Below are 15843 nucleotides of genomic sequence, written 5' to 3'. Positions count from 1 at the left end.
AATCACCCTACAATTTGTACCGATATTAAACCATTAGCTCCAAGCCAGTGCTGACATTAAGAATCCAACATCAAAGGAACGCTAGAAACATTTAAGCAGTGGAGAAAAAAAAGGCAAAGTAGAAGGTAAAATGTACAAAGTGAAAAAAAAAAAAAAAAAAAACAATTCACAGTTCATGGGGCAATGGAAAAAAGAGATAAAAAAGAACAGGGAGATCGCCAGTTTATCTCGATATGGATCATGGCACAATAATCTAATGCTATCAACTGGGAATGCTTGTTCAGTAAAGGAATACTGAGAAGCCTCAGGGAGCCTCAGATTGTGAGGCTTGATACAGTATTTGTCATGTGGCTGGGTGACAAGGGCATAGCCATCTGCTGACATCTCCTATCAGCGGCAGGTAGCAAATGACAAATGGCTTTCGGTGCAGCTGGTTATTAACCTGCTGACTGTAGGTCAGAGGACATGGGCGGGAAGGGAGGGTTATGTGAGCTCTGCTCAACAGTGCCATGGGCCTTCAGGTGCGGGGGGGAGCATGTACAACAGACATCCAATCCGAAAATGACAGACTGACAACTCAGTACATAGAACCCATGATATAATTATCTATCAAATATTAGGTAAAAATAGTAATATATTATCTGTGTAGGAAAGTATTTCATTCATTTTCTCATACGTTCCTTCATACTTTTCCATGATTTATCTGATTGTTTTTTTTATTCATTAATTAATCATTGACTCTGTAAAATGTCAAAAAATGAACAGTACCATTCAGACTAAGATTTACATTTTCAGATATATTGTTCTGTTAAAAAAAAAAAAGATCTTAAAAAAGGACTTAACAATTATACAAAACAGAGGCAACAAATTGGAAAAGCAGGAACTGGGGGGACATTTGGTATTTTTGCTTAATGAATTATCAAATCAATAATCAAAATTGTTCACATAGTTTTCTGACTATCGACAGACTATTTTCTTCAGCATTAAGTCACATTGTCTTAAAGCTTCTGAATATTTTGAGAGTGCACTTTAAATATATTTCCTCTTATAATAGACCTGTGAGATGTTACTATACTTTTGCTGACTACAGCTTATGATAAAAGTTTGCAGGGTGTGACATTTTAAATGCCATAACTGCTGGCTATTCAACTATTTAAGTTTAATCTGTGGACTGAAGACACAAAGCTTGACCTTTCACCTTGACAGTTAGATAAAGTTTTGTCTGCTGGACCAAAAGTGAGGCGCCTCCTACCTTCTGTTACTGTTTAAAAAGAAGTTTATAACTACCAAGCTCCTGTCAAATTTACCTAGGCTCATGTGCCTTATGTGCATCTCAGATGCCTTTAAATAACTCAGATTATGCACAATACTGACACTTAGTTTGACATGAATGAAAAGTGACTTTCATGTGAAAAACTGAAAAGGCAAATCTTGCAGCAACGAAAGTAATCAAATGCATGATGGGTGGACAGTAGTAGAGTTTCTAGTGCTGTTACCTACCTTTGTATGATTGTTATGTAGATGAGGACGGTTAGTAAGCATGCTATTTAAAGACAAAGGGATTGATTGTGTGTGTGTGTGTGTGTGTGTGTGTGTGTGTGTGTGTCCTTGTCTTTTGTGCTATGAGGCTTGTCATTGGGCACCAAGCCAGACGTTGTTGGGATATAGGTGTATGGCCTCAAGGTCTGCTTGTAATTCATTAGGAGGAACATTATTAATGTGTATATGTCCATGAATATGTGTATATGTGTATACTCTGTGTGTGACTGAAGCCAGTGTGCTCCCAGCAAGGGTGTCAGCAATACAGCGTCCACTAAACTGAGTCCAAGGACAACCCAAAGGAATGCTATCATGAACATTTTTTAGACCCATGAAAACTGTCTCCATGGATCACAAAGAAATTGTGACACATCTCGAGGCTTGAATCCTTACAGGGTGAAAAAGCTCATTTGAAATGGTTGTGTGTTTCTCACACTGTAGGTTATTAGCATTGTGGCCATAAAGCCCAAGAAGAAGGAAGATAAAAATACATTATGGCTGTCACATCATTCAAAACTGTTAAAATGACAAAAAGGTGGAAGACTAGCTTTGTGGACTCATCCATTTCTCTGAATCTACAAGAGACTATATTGGTGGTTTTGCATTGTATATTACACAGGCTTTCAATTAATCCCTGACCTTGCAAGAAGCCATGTATTTAAGTCAATGAAAATCCATGTGAACATTTCTTGAGAAAGATATAAAGATATCATCAGCACACCTATGATTTCTTTCTTTCTTTCTTTCTTTTTTTGTTGAAGCTGAAAGCCTGAAAGTAATTTTCAAACCAGTACTAGGAAAAATATGAAACTCTAAGACAACAAAATAAAGCAACAAAATGTTCACTATGGTGGATTGCTGATTTAAAGTAAGTTAGTTAGTTTAGCATCTACAAGTTTATTTTCACACCCTGAGAAAATTAACTGAAGTGAATTGCTGCATCAAATGAAGAAATTATTTGGAAATGTATGGTTTGTTTTCTGAAATGGTTGCAAGACAGGTAGATGAGCTGCACTTTAAAGTATACATATTCCACCGTTACTGTCCTTGAAGGGAAACCTGTAAATATAGCAGTTCAGAACCGCAGAATGTACCCTCTTCCCCAGGAATTCATAGTGAATGGTTAATATTAGTAAAACCTTGATTATTGAGTGAATGAATTTCAGTAGGAAATCTTTGGATTTGGATTCACCTTTAAATATATACGTTTTTAATCATTTTGAGTCAAGCAAAGCATTTTGTTTTCCATTAGTTACTGGATGAGTTCAAGGAGCCTGAAATGATGATGTTGAAACAAATAAAAGCCTTGGTATAGTGCCTTTTCACTTTTCACAAGGTTTGCATAATAGTCAGGACAGCTATGGAGAGCTTGGCCTAAATCCTTGATAAAGCCTTCCCAGTCTTTGCTAAGTCCTGTCTGCAGGCACTTAAAATATTCCTAAGTGAAATCTATTGAACACTCGATGTCAGCAGAGCTCTTATTACAAGAGCCCGTGATCACATAAGTGCTCACTCTGCATCTTACCATGTTTTTCTTTATCCGTTTTCTTTTATCTGATCCTCCTCTTGGATGTTTCTTTTTATATTTTGTTTATCATCTGCAAGGTTTGACTAGAAAGTGCTGAGTACAATTTTGAGTTTCCTTTAGTTTTCACACTCTTTACATTCTTCCTTAAGCAAGACTGATGTCTACTTAGCACAACCTCTCACAGTTGGGTGTTTGAAAAGTTGAATTTATCCACAAACAGCCCCACAATGATGGTGTGAGTGGCTCCACAGTCCTACCATATTCAAGCACTGCAGCTTTTCCCTATCTCAGCTGGAGAAGATTTACCAGGTGCATGCAGACAATGCCCATGCATTGAACTATGTCACCATGCTTCAGACATATCAAGCCATGTGTCTGGTGGAGTTTGGCAACAGATGCCCCCCGACAGTCCACTGGCACTTCTTCTCAACAAGGTCAGCGTTGTCACGGATGACATCTTCTGCATGTCCCACTGTGCAGTGCTATCCCTGGGCAGAGGGATAGCATCTACAGTGGTGGCACCTATAGATGATTCTCTCAGACGTTCTGAATAGGGACAGGGCCTTTTATTGGGACAAGCCACTATGCTGAGGGTTTGTTAGGGCAGTCAGTCGACGCTATTTAGGGGAAGCTTGAACTAAGGAAGAAGCAGGCAAAAAATCTGAAAAGTATCATCCCCAGACATGATGTGAAACCAAATCATCTATCCACCTCTTGCAAGTTAACAATACCACTGGTTCCCCCAAACAGGGCACTGCCATCCACGGGTTTGGGCACAGCTGGTGGGGCAGTGGGGCAAACTCAATGCCACTTGGCTTGGAGCAAGGGTCTGCCTCCAGAGGGACTCACTGCCTAAGAAGAAGAAACCATACTCCTCCTAGCTCTGGAACAAAATGGAGAGTGGCTCCAGCAGCAGGCACAGCACACCAGAGGGCAACAGCCCATCCTATACAGTGCTGCAGGCGAGTTGGCTAGCAGTTCAGTTCACCTCCCCCAATGGTGTCTCAGTGGGTACTGGTTACAGTTCCAGGTCAGACCACCTTGTTTTCTTTCCATAATAAACACAGTTACAGGGGAATAGGCAATGGTACTCAGTCAGGAAATAAACAATTGGTTGAACAAGGAAGCAATACAAGTTGTTCCCACTTTGGCCAGGAACAAAGGTTGGTAAAGCCATTATTTTGTTGTTCCATCAACTCTTGAGATGTTTTCCCCTTCCTTTTGCATCTGAATAGCAGAGGAGGTTGCATTCCTCGAGTCCTATGTGTGTGTTGCACACCTGCATAGACCACACCCTGAGTGCTCAGAGGCTGTTCTGCAGGGCTTAAACACATGTCCCATACTATATATGTTGTACCAAGTGAAAGGGAACACAATGTAAGGACTGGAACTGTTATTTCCTGAAGGAGAGGAATGAGGTGCAACACTAGGTTGTCCCTTTGCTCAGCTCTCTGTGAAAAATGGCTATCGAACTGAAGGATGACTGTGGTGACAGATGTATTCAGGCTGGGCCTGACATACACCTTAAAAGCATGAATATAAGTGTTTTCAGTCAGGTCACGTGGGGCATGATATCCCATACTATATGTGTTGTAACTTGTTCCTCCCCTTCAGGGAACAGAAGCTATACTCATAACGTTACGTTTTGGTTGACTCTCACCTCTCTGACTACATTGTTGCCAGACACAGCAAGGAGCTGTTTTCAGCAAACAAGCTATAAAAATGAATTCTATGCCACCTGCCCAGCACCAAACAGTAGACAAATTTACCTACTAACTGATGAATAAAGTGTACAAAATGTTGTTGTTTTGTTTTTGTTTTTAAACAAGGTGCATTGGTTTTATGTAAGAATGGATTTCATGATATAACGAGATAAAATCATGTTTTTATAACCGGAAATCACGTTTTTTTAACAGGAAAAGTTTCTTAAAAATAACAATTTTGTAAATGTATACAAGAAAATATGTCATGATAAAACTTTGTTAGAACTTGAAACTTATCTTGTTAAAATGGAAGATGATGAATTTTATAGTAACAACACTAAGCATAACCGTATGACAGCAATGTGCTGCAATATAAATCTGCTTTGGTGCTTGAAATTAAAATCCACCCTGTAATTGAATTTACATTTTTGCTGTTTCAACATATTAATGTTAACTTGAAATAGTTCCTTATGCTTAACAACAGTGAGGGACTGGTAATGATGTCATCCAGGGACAAACCCATGAGCTTCCTCTCTGACCATATACAACAGAAGTACAGTTTTTTTATAAACGACACTGGTACTCATGGAGATTTTGCTGGGATATGAGCATATTCATCACAGTTAGAACTCATTTGAATATAATATCTCAGAGATTCTACAATCTCACAGATTCAAAATCTAATTCAGTGTTAATGGACCAACTCCAAAATGTATTACCTAGATAAATCTTCAATTCAATCCTCAGTGGTCTTATTTGCAGCTAGGGAGACAGTAGCCTTTGTTTGGGCACACTGAATTGAATTTTTGTTTTAAAGTGGGGGTGGTGTGTGCTTTAAAATCAGACTACAAAAACACCATCTCGACCATAATGCTCTTATAAAAATTTTTATAACAATATTTTCAACATCACGTCTACCAATTATGGCATAATCGGGCTGTGTTTTGATGATGATAATTATCATCAAGGTCATACTAACTCCTCCAGTCTGACAGAGAGCAGATGTGGGTTCAGAATATAGGGATATCATGCTTGGGGAGGCTAAAGGTCAGTAGCAAAGGGGAGGGTTGAGAAGAACTGGTTGTGCAATGAGAGAAATATCTTGACAATTTCGATGACATATCACCACTCTAACCGCCGTTGTATGATAGACTAGTATCGCCCCTTTGCTGTTTATTGTTTTTTCACCCTGAGCACCAACTGGAGGATGTTTGCCCTCATATCTGTATAACACCCACATCCGTATGAGATATGATTGGTTGCCTGAAAAGGAGCAACAGTAACGACACCAGCACCTATCTGAAAAGTTAAAAGATTTAGATACCCAAGAAGCGCTCAGAGCGACTGAACAAAGACTGGAGCACTCTGAATAAAGACACAAGGTGCAGTGCTTTTTCTCTAGGCAGCCAGATGCTGCGGTATGCACTCTCCTCATTGGAATCAACTGAAACAAGATACTGGTGTTCAGAAGAAGAAACAAAAAAGTGCTATATGGATACAAGAGCTGAGATTGTCACTAAAAGAAAATAACTAGTCCACCTTGAAGGTCAGTCTATTATAATTGAGGCTGGTAAGGTTGTTACTAACTTTGTGGCTATGTAGCATGTTGCTGCCTTTTCAACCACTGAACTGCTGACAGAGGTGTTTTCATTATTTTAACTTTACCATTGGGCCCAAAAAAATCATGATTTTGTTATTGTTTTTTTTCAGTGATAATTTTTGGGGAACTAAGCTCCCCCTAGCCTCTAAATGGTTCAGAACAACATAAATTGCTCAATTAGAACATGCAATCAAAGTTTTCTTCCCACCCACACAAGAACACATGCTCCCAAAAGGTTGGCATTCATCAGTTTAAAAGTGATCATAGCATTTTAGAGTCAGTGATTGTGCAAGCCTGACAGCTCCATGACAGTTTGTCAGCTCGGCAACAAGCCTGTGTCATCAACATGATGAAAGCTGGCACCCTAAAGGCACTTTGCCTCCTGTCATTACATATGTGGCATAATGTGCTACTAACTGTACCCCATATCTGGCTCAGGCTGCCTATAGCATGGATGCCTTGAGACAACACAACAGATAGACAAATTTTCAATTATTCATTTGAGGGTGTATGGATGGTCTCATTGGTTTCAAAGTCTCAGCCCAAATGAAAGCAAAGACAGGGAAAGAAAGGTGAGAGTATATGAAAGAGGGAAGCAAGCAGACAGAAATGGGAAGGAGATTTATCAGTCTGGCACTCATCAAAGGTGTACAAGAATACTAGCATACCTTCTAGACATTCAAATACTGTTTTAATAATTGTTTTTGCACTATTTCACTTCAAACTAATGTCTACTGCCTGCAGGCTCATGTGTGCCACAAAGTCCGATCTGGCACTCTCTATCAGTGCAGAAATCACCCAGAGCTGTGCTGTCACTGATGGACTCTAGTGACTGGGGTTTTCTTCAACTGGAGCTGCCCTCATGCTTGCTGTAATGATCTTCACTGTCTGTGATTGTGGTTGTTACCAACGCTACCATTCTGTCCAAACGATGCAACTCCTCTAATTATGATGTCCTACTCCGCCACACAACTACACCCGACATGGGATTTTTAAAATAACAATAGTTTGTGATTTGAAGAAACAGACCTTGTTACATCCATAGAGGCTCGCACTTCAGTTTCAATGTGTCATACAGAAGCAAAACGAACTTGGGCATCATCGTTGGAAACATCGCAAGACTACACTGTAGCAGGCAAGATGCAAAATATGGAGCAGACTTCAGTGTGCTGTGGAGTTTACAGAGATTTCCATACTAAGCTCCTGCCACCATGGAACTATTTCATATACAACCTCTAACCAATAAATCCCTCCTCATACATGAGCACGTCTTGGGCAAAGGGCTGGATTTCATGTGCGTAACTGAAAACTGGCATAAACCAGGGACTACTCTGTGCTAACTGAGGCCTCCATACTCCATGATGGTCCTTCTTATCTACCAAATGTATCTTTCCTCCCTGGGATACACAAGCTCCTCACCTCACTCTGCTTCATGTCAACTAACATTGTGGTGGTTGGTGATATGAATATACCTGTTGATAACCCCTCCTGTCATTTTGCGTCGGAGTTCCTCAGTTTGATAGTGTCTTGGCCTGAAGCAGCACTGACCTGGCAATCACAACTATTGTCCTCAAGGGCATCACTTGCACAGCTTCTGCATTAGTAGATGAACTAGTGGCACTCTACAATACATCTCTGTGCAATGTCTTTGATCTTCATGCCCCTGTCAATACATGTGAGGTCAATGTTTTCATGCTCTGCTCTTTGGTTCACTTATGACCTGCAGAAAATAAAAGCTGGACATGTCCTGGAACAATGCTTCAGATGGTTTGGTCTCACTGTCCATAAACGGGCCATCCGTGAACATCAAAGGACTTACTCAAAGTACCTTGTAGATCTTTAGTTACAGTTCTACTCCAACCTAATTGATAGCAGTCCTGGCAACACTAAGCATCTTTTTTCCACTATAAATCATCTGCTGAAACCACAATCATCTTTCACAATTGAAGCTACACAAGAGCGATGTAACAGTTGTTGACTTTTTCAGTGCCAAGGTCAACAACATCCTCTCTCTGATGTCCAGCCCTACCTCTCTGCCTCATCCAGTCTTTAACCCTCTGTCTGGGAGCTTGTCATCTCTACTTCATTTTAGTGGTGCCAGGCATTGCCACATTGAAAAAATCCTCAGGAAAACAAAATCATGTACTTGTGCCCTGGGCCCCACTCCCAGATCTCTGCTCAAATCATACATCCAACCACCCTTTCCTGTTCAAGATGTTGGAGAAGGTAGTTGTTTTTGAGCTTTAGGACCAAATTAAACACAACAAACTAAGCTATGCACAACGGGGAATCAAAGCCTTCTGCTCTGTTGCACCAAGCTGAGGGCAGCATAGACCTAATCTCTTTATAAAAGGTCAAGTTGTTTCTATTCAGGAAGGCCTTTTAAAACCTTAACTCTTATTACTATTTTCTATATGTTGTGTGTTCTGGGTTATTGATACTGTAGCACGTTTTACTATGAATGAAAGTGTGGTAGAAATCAAACACATTATTGTACAATTATTATCAGGGTTTCCGTGAGTAAAAGTAATTAGGCCCAGAGGCCAGCAGCTTGGCTTGTCACTAAAAATAGACCAACTTAAAGGTCAGTTCACCTTTTTTTTTTCTTTTTCTTTCAAGATTATGTTTTTGGTCACTTTTACCTTCATTTTATAATTACTGGCTAAGAGGCCAACAGGAAACAAGGGGAGAGAGAAATGGACATGCAACAAAGTCTGAACAATTCATAATTTGAAAAAAAAACACACTAAATAAATGCAAGACTGATTACATACTAAATAATATTGGTGTCATATGACCCCATTCCCAAAATGCTAATTGTGACATTACCATTCATAATGACCTAATGCAGGCATGCAGGATTCCCCTTTTCTATTTAACACCAATGCAACTAAATGCCACTATAGCGTTTCATTACAAACACTAATTAAATAGATGGCATTTACATTAAGAGCAATGAAAATGAACACAATTAAAAACGCATCAAAACTTTTTTCTTTCTTTTCTAGGAAGTTTTGGTGTTATCTGCACATGACTGCCATGCTTAGAGGGATATAAACATGTGTGTGTGTGTCTCTGTCAGTATAGCTCCTGTGTCACATATGTTGGTCCATGTGGTTCTAAGTGAATCACACCATTTTGGAAGAAGAGAAAACCCCACATTTTCAGGCAGTTTTGCTGGAATTATTTGATGCTTGTTTAAATTCAGTGAACACACAGTCACATCCACACTTGTTTTTATTTGAGAGAGACGTGCTGGCGCAAGCTGATTCTGGGAGCATAATGACATTCTTTTGAATTAGTATTTCCAATTTAGTACTGGTACAAAATACTTAAAATGTAGTAAATACTAAAAAGACAGATTCAGTGAAGCATCACTTCAAGTCTTTCACATTAAGCCTTTGTAAATTCTGTTGTTGCTGGTGCATGTTTCTCACTTTCAGTTGTAATATGTTGTGGTGCCTGTGCTTGCCTCGTGTTTCTGTAATGTGTTGTGCTGTCTGTATTGTGTTCTGTTGTCTGTAATGTGCTGTGTTGTCTGAATTTGCAACATGTTTTCTAAATGCTGAGCATGTGTTGTCTACTTGATGATGTTTGCTGGTGTTTTCTCTATTTGCATGTTTTCTTAAGCTGCAGTACATTTAGCTCTTAGGGTCACCATACTTCCCTTGTTTTAAACACTATAGTACAAATAAACACACAAATTAAAGTTGATTTTAAGTTGTCATCTTTACCACACTTCTAATAATAATCTATAGTATATAAACATCAACAGTGTTAGGATGTCTATTTTTCAACATTCAGTTAACCAAAAACAAGGAAATAATAGAAAATCTGACACTGGTTTCCTCTTCCTTTAAGACTTCCAAGTGCTGTACACTGCTGCCTCTATACTTCCATGCTCAATCAGCACTGTGGAATCCAATTCTGTTGACTCAACACCTGTTTCTCTAGATGACCTGTTTTTCACCTCACTTCCCCACATGCTTCTCACTGAAAGGCCACTTTATACACTTTTACACCTGACATTTGTCAAGCTGAAATGTAGTTGCTCTCTTGCCAGGACTGATAATCCTGCTAGCCACTAAATTACAACAATCCACGAGTAAAACACATTTATCCTAAAAGTAGTTTTATTTTTTTCTGTGATGACTAAAATTGCTTGGTACTGTATAAAGGCTCTGACTTCATGGACCTAAATCTGTCTCTGAATTAGTGACGAGATAGACTTTCCTATTTAGAGTGGCTGATGCAATGCATTCTAAATCTGTATGCTTGTTGCTCTGCATACAGTATGTGACAAAGAAAACTGCCATTTTATTTAATATCAGCATAACAGGAGGAATATTACAGGATGAGACAGTGGCACCAACTTTGTCCCTGGAGTTCTTAGCGCAGTCCTCTGAAGGATCTCCTGCTAACAAGAGGCCCTGCCAGTGCCACTCAGGCCTTATCGCTGATGTCCACACCTACACTAGCTCCTACTGTGCTTAATCACAGTGGCAGCTGTTGGACTGCACACTGACCACCTCCTACAGAAAACCAATCATATTTTCAGAGACACCCAGCATGAAAGAGAAGGTGACTTACGACTTCAGAACACACAAACCAAGGCGTGGCAGTAACAGTATTAGGCAGCCACTGTGCATACCTTAAAGAAGGCAAAAATGCCATCCTTTTTTCTCCAACATCCAAGAAGTTATTGAAAGTCACAGACATATATGCATCTTTTTTCTTCAAGAGCACTTTTATAGAAATACAAAACTATACAAATTCAAACTACTAAAAAAACACAATATAGTTATCCACAAATATTGCTAAGCATTGCCCTACATATGCTCTAACAAAGCAAAGCAAGCAATGAATTATAGAATAGCATTTGTTTTATGGGACTAACAGACCTCTGGGAACCTGTTGTGACAGTGTAAATAGAATAAACAAATAGCTGCCTGCCACTGGTCCCACTAGGCCACAGTGGGACCTGGATTATCTCTCATTAGCAGTGAATACATTGTGTTAGGACTGTCAAAGTCCATGTGGCACATGCATGAGTGCATTTGCATGTGTACATATACCTATTTACTGTAATCTATGTGTGTGTGTGTCTGTGACTCCATTGTTACTCAAGGTCCCCACAATTTGACATACATTTCAATTCCTCAAACACATTCAAATGAATACTTTTTACCATGCAATTAAGTCAAAATACAATGTTGGTTTTCTCCAAGAAATAACCATCATTAACCCACTACAAAACGGTTAAAGTGTAATTTATGTGTGGATCTATAAATGCTTTGTCCCTTGCGCTCTCCAGGATTAGTGAGGCAGAGTGCCAAAAAAAAAGAAAGCAGGAGCCCTCCTACTCCTAATGTATTTAAAGTGACACATTAACGGGATAAACAGTCCCCTTATCTACTGAGTGCATAGGCTTTTTCTAAAACACTACAATCCCATTAACAAGGCCTATTCTGATTTCACATCTCTCTCACTCTCTCTCACTATAATGTAAGGCTTGTCCACCGATGGGGGTTGTCTGCCAATGCCAAAGTGGGAGGCTTTGGCCTAATAATACACACATTAAGATTTACTAATCCTTTGTTTTGGCCTCTTCAGTTGAGACCTCGGTCAAATAAGAAGGGTAGAATGCATTGACACAGTGATTTTAACCTGCACTAACAGCCAAGTCAAGGTCCGTTTTAAAGGAGAATGCCACTCAATTCCAGTTTGTCAAACCATGTACAGTTTGCTACCAACAACCAAGGCTTATGATCACAAGATATGTAGTTGGTAGTGAATGGGAACCAATGTAATTTTCTTTCTGTAACATTTTTCCCCCAGTTAACTTCTCCCAGTTAGAATATTTACCTAGCCTGTTGCAAATGACTGTGTGGGGTGCAAATATTTTGTCACTGCTATTTTTCAATTTTTACGGGGTATTTACCAAGACTACAGATGTAAATTAGCCCAGCTACAGTTAATCTGATTTGCATGAAGTTGTGTGGCATAAGCTATGATGCAGGCCTGGTTTAAGGTGTGTTGCACAAGTCTGGAATGCAATAGAGTTCAAAAAATCTTCCTGTGGATGTACTTGTAATACTGCTGCAGAGCAAACACATTTGGACCATCAAGAGTGTATTCATCCCAAAGAGAGAGGCCACGTGAGGAAGTACTTGGTAAATGCCCAAATGTCACTCAAAAGCCAAAACAGACCAGTGAGTGAATGAGCCAAGTGTGAGATTTATTTCCTTTGACTAGATTAATGATGTAAACACATTTTAAAAATCACATAAAAGGCCTACTTAATTAGTAGTATTAATAGCAGCTTCAATCATGTTGCTTTGGACCATTGGAACTGAGCCAATTAAAGCCAGGAAAAACATATATTGAAGCAGGCGATTGTAAATTGATCATGGATTTGAGGCGAAACAGATTTTGAACTTTGATTTTTGAGAAATCAAAGTTTGTCTGCTTGAGCTATCAGTGTGCTAGCGAATCAAAAGGAATCAACAATTTTACGAAGTTTGTGTTGAATGAAGGTTAGTGGTTGAAACACTTTTAGGTTTAAAATTTGGATGAAGCTGGCAGTCTGTTTTATGAGCAGTACTATCTTGGTCACACTGATTTCAGTTACTGGATGTGATGGCTTGCATTGAGTCTGGTCCCAGGGCCAGCAGCAGTGGCCTTCACCAACAGCCTTGTAAGAACAGACCATGATGCGTTAAGTGTACCCAACTGAAAACACACTGGTCAAAGATTAATTTAAACTCAGAATTCCACTAGGTCTCTACCACACAGGGAGTCGAAAGTGATAAATGGGGGGTGTTGGAGGAGGGGGTAACCCATGGGATGTTTCTGTCCATAACCAGCTCCCATTTGGTTCAGGCTCCTTGCTGTTGTATACTGATTCTCTGATTTCAGCCTCTGCTCACTAACTTCATCTTAATCTAGCTTCAGAGCTGGGAAGTAAGTCCTACTCTGGTAATTATATATACTATCAAGGATTCTGTGGTAATATTTGGACCCTGCAGGCACTAATGCCTCGTCTGTTTTTAATGTAATCCATGTCTGCATCTCTATTGCTAATATTCTTTATATTGGATGCTTTTGGGTTGCTCCTACAAGACAACATCAGCCTTATGTGTGTAACCACAACCCCAACCTCCAGGTTTTTGAAGTTGCACCTTAATTTATTGGGGTTTCTCATAGAGGGTGAGAGGGTGCGGCAATCTTAACATTTTCCAGTAATACCAGCTAACATTCACATCCAAGTTGTCCACTGGTAAGACTGTTACTTTTTAGATAAGGCTCATGGGCATGCCATGAGCAGGTCTGGGTGATTCCATGCTGACACTATACTTGTTGACAGCCAGCCATTCAGGTATTGGCACAATCCCTAGACTGCTGCTGTGTCCCTCGGGCTGTTCTTTTGCCCCATAATTAATTCTGTCATGGCATTGGCACTGATTATTTTGCAAAGGTAAAGAGAAATCAGTTTGTGACTATTTTCTTCTTAACAGGAATCGGTCTAGCTTGCCATGATGTCCCTTTAATGTCGCCAACTTTCGCAGCTCACGATCCATCTTATGGCTGGCACAGTCTCAGTAGTGACACACTAGGGGGCTCTTAGTCAATCTTAACCAGGAAGTTGCTCTCGAGATACACACTTCTCTCTGGCTCTCTAGCCTGTACCAGCATGGTCAGGATAATAGTGCATCCTTTAATGAATTCTGTGTCAAGCCTGTGACAAAATGACATCAGTGTGCCACTTAGGGAGAAGGTATTAGAGATCTTATATCAACCAGCACTCTATCATGGTTTGAACTTTTTTTTAAAAGGCTTGCATTGAACGCTGAGCACTGTTATTGGTTTACTGCTGTGCTTTTGAGCTGAAGCAACATTTTATCTGTCAGACTAGTAAACATTGCTGATTCAAGGATGGGTCTGATTACTCTGAAAAGAGGTTGAGATTCATGTGGGTGAGCATATGCAGAAAGAACATATTAATTACTAAAATGTGGAAGTAATCAGAGTCGCTCAAATGACAGCTCTGCCTATTTAATGCAAAATCTGATTCAAATGTTTCCTGACAAAGATGGATTTAGGATGAAATACTAATGAAGTAACTTTTGGTCTTTCAGTAGATTAGAATTCCCCTTACTCATAAGGTAAAAGTATTTATTTATACTTTGTTGACCAAAACCACACAATGAAATCTAGTTTCTGTATGTATGTAATCTTATCATTTCATTGAAATAGCTGGGTAGTGTTAAACCAAAGAGAGTTAGGAAAAACAAGACTAGGTCAAAACCTAGTTTTGTGACCTGAAATTGTGACCAGTTTGTTAGAGGGAAGGTCAATTGTAGTGTCTATAATGTGAATTCCTTGATATTAAATATTCATCTGCGAGTAACATTTTTTGTGTAGTGTAATCAAGTTGCATATCACATGATATGGTTAAGCTACGTTTGAGTAAAAAAAAAAGTTTATAAATGCATTACAAGGACAACTTTCTATTCATATCTTAAGATGTTAGATTAGAAGGACAACCTATTTTAATTGTAATTATAAATGTTCTAAAGATCTGTTATCTTCCCCTTGTCTTTCATCTGTTTTTATCTGAAGATATATATATATATTTTTTTTTATGACTCACCCTGTTTGTTTTGAGTGATTGTTACTCTTGAAAAATGAGAAGGGGAGTCAGTGTTTGGTTTATTCATTCAGGGCTACTGTAGAAACATGGTGGTGCAACATGGCAGTCTATGTATAAGTGGAGCCACTCCCTATTTAGATAATAAGGGCTCATTGTAAGGTAACAAAAACACAATGAATCTTATTTTTTTATGGGATTATACACTAATTAAAACATACTTATGAATATTATATTCCATCAGCCAAGTCTGTTCAGCTAGATGTCAGTAAATTCTACACACTGCTCTTAAGTCTTAAGATTGCAATTTCATTTAATGCCAAAGAATATTTTTTGGAAAATTATGTTCTGCAAGTTAGTATGTCATTAAAAAGATTGGGCTGAATTGGGGCACTTGAAAGAGCAAATGGTAGGGCTGTGTAAATGATGAAAAAGCAGTAGTTCTGGGACCAAAAACCTTTAGCACGATCCAGTCCTCGGCCAGTGGGGGATGTGGTTCCACAGAGATGTATCTGCTGGATTTAGCTGGGCACAAATTATGTCCAAAACTGTCATTGACTAAAGCTGGCCACTGTAAAACATTATGCTCATCTTTTTTAAGTGCTTGGAAACAGTAGCATCCTGCTCCAAGAAGGAAATATATGGACAAGGAACTATTGCTGATGATTAAGAAACAATGATCAAACAATCAGATCACATCTACAATAATTTTATATGGAGTCATTGCTAAGAGACACCAAGTAGAGTTAGTCCTCTCTATTTTAAAAGGCTGCTGGTGGTGCTGCTGTTTCATACTTTTTTTTCTGCACTCATCCATGTCATG

The 15843-nt window shown here is 39.2% G+C and overlaps 1 protein-coding gene across 2 annotated transcripts in view; it reads right to left on the bottom strand.

Moving 5' to 3' along the window:
- The window catches only part of LOC133995312 (astrotactin-2-like), a 287008-nt gene that overhangs the window by 230662 nt on the left and 40503 nt on the right, over window positions 1-15843 (bottom strand). The window lies entirely within an intron of this gene.

Source organism: Scomber scombrus, chromosome 15 (genome assembly GCF_963691925.1).
Source record: "Scomber scombrus chromosome 15, fScoSco1.1, whole genome shotgun sequence".
NCBI classification, from domain to species: Eukaryota; Metazoa; Chordata; class Actinopteri; order Scombriformes; family Scombridae; genus Scomber; species Scomber scombrus.
The sequence above is the reverse complement of the archived record's forward strand: the minus strand, read 5'-3'. Positions and strand labels throughout refer to the sequence as shown.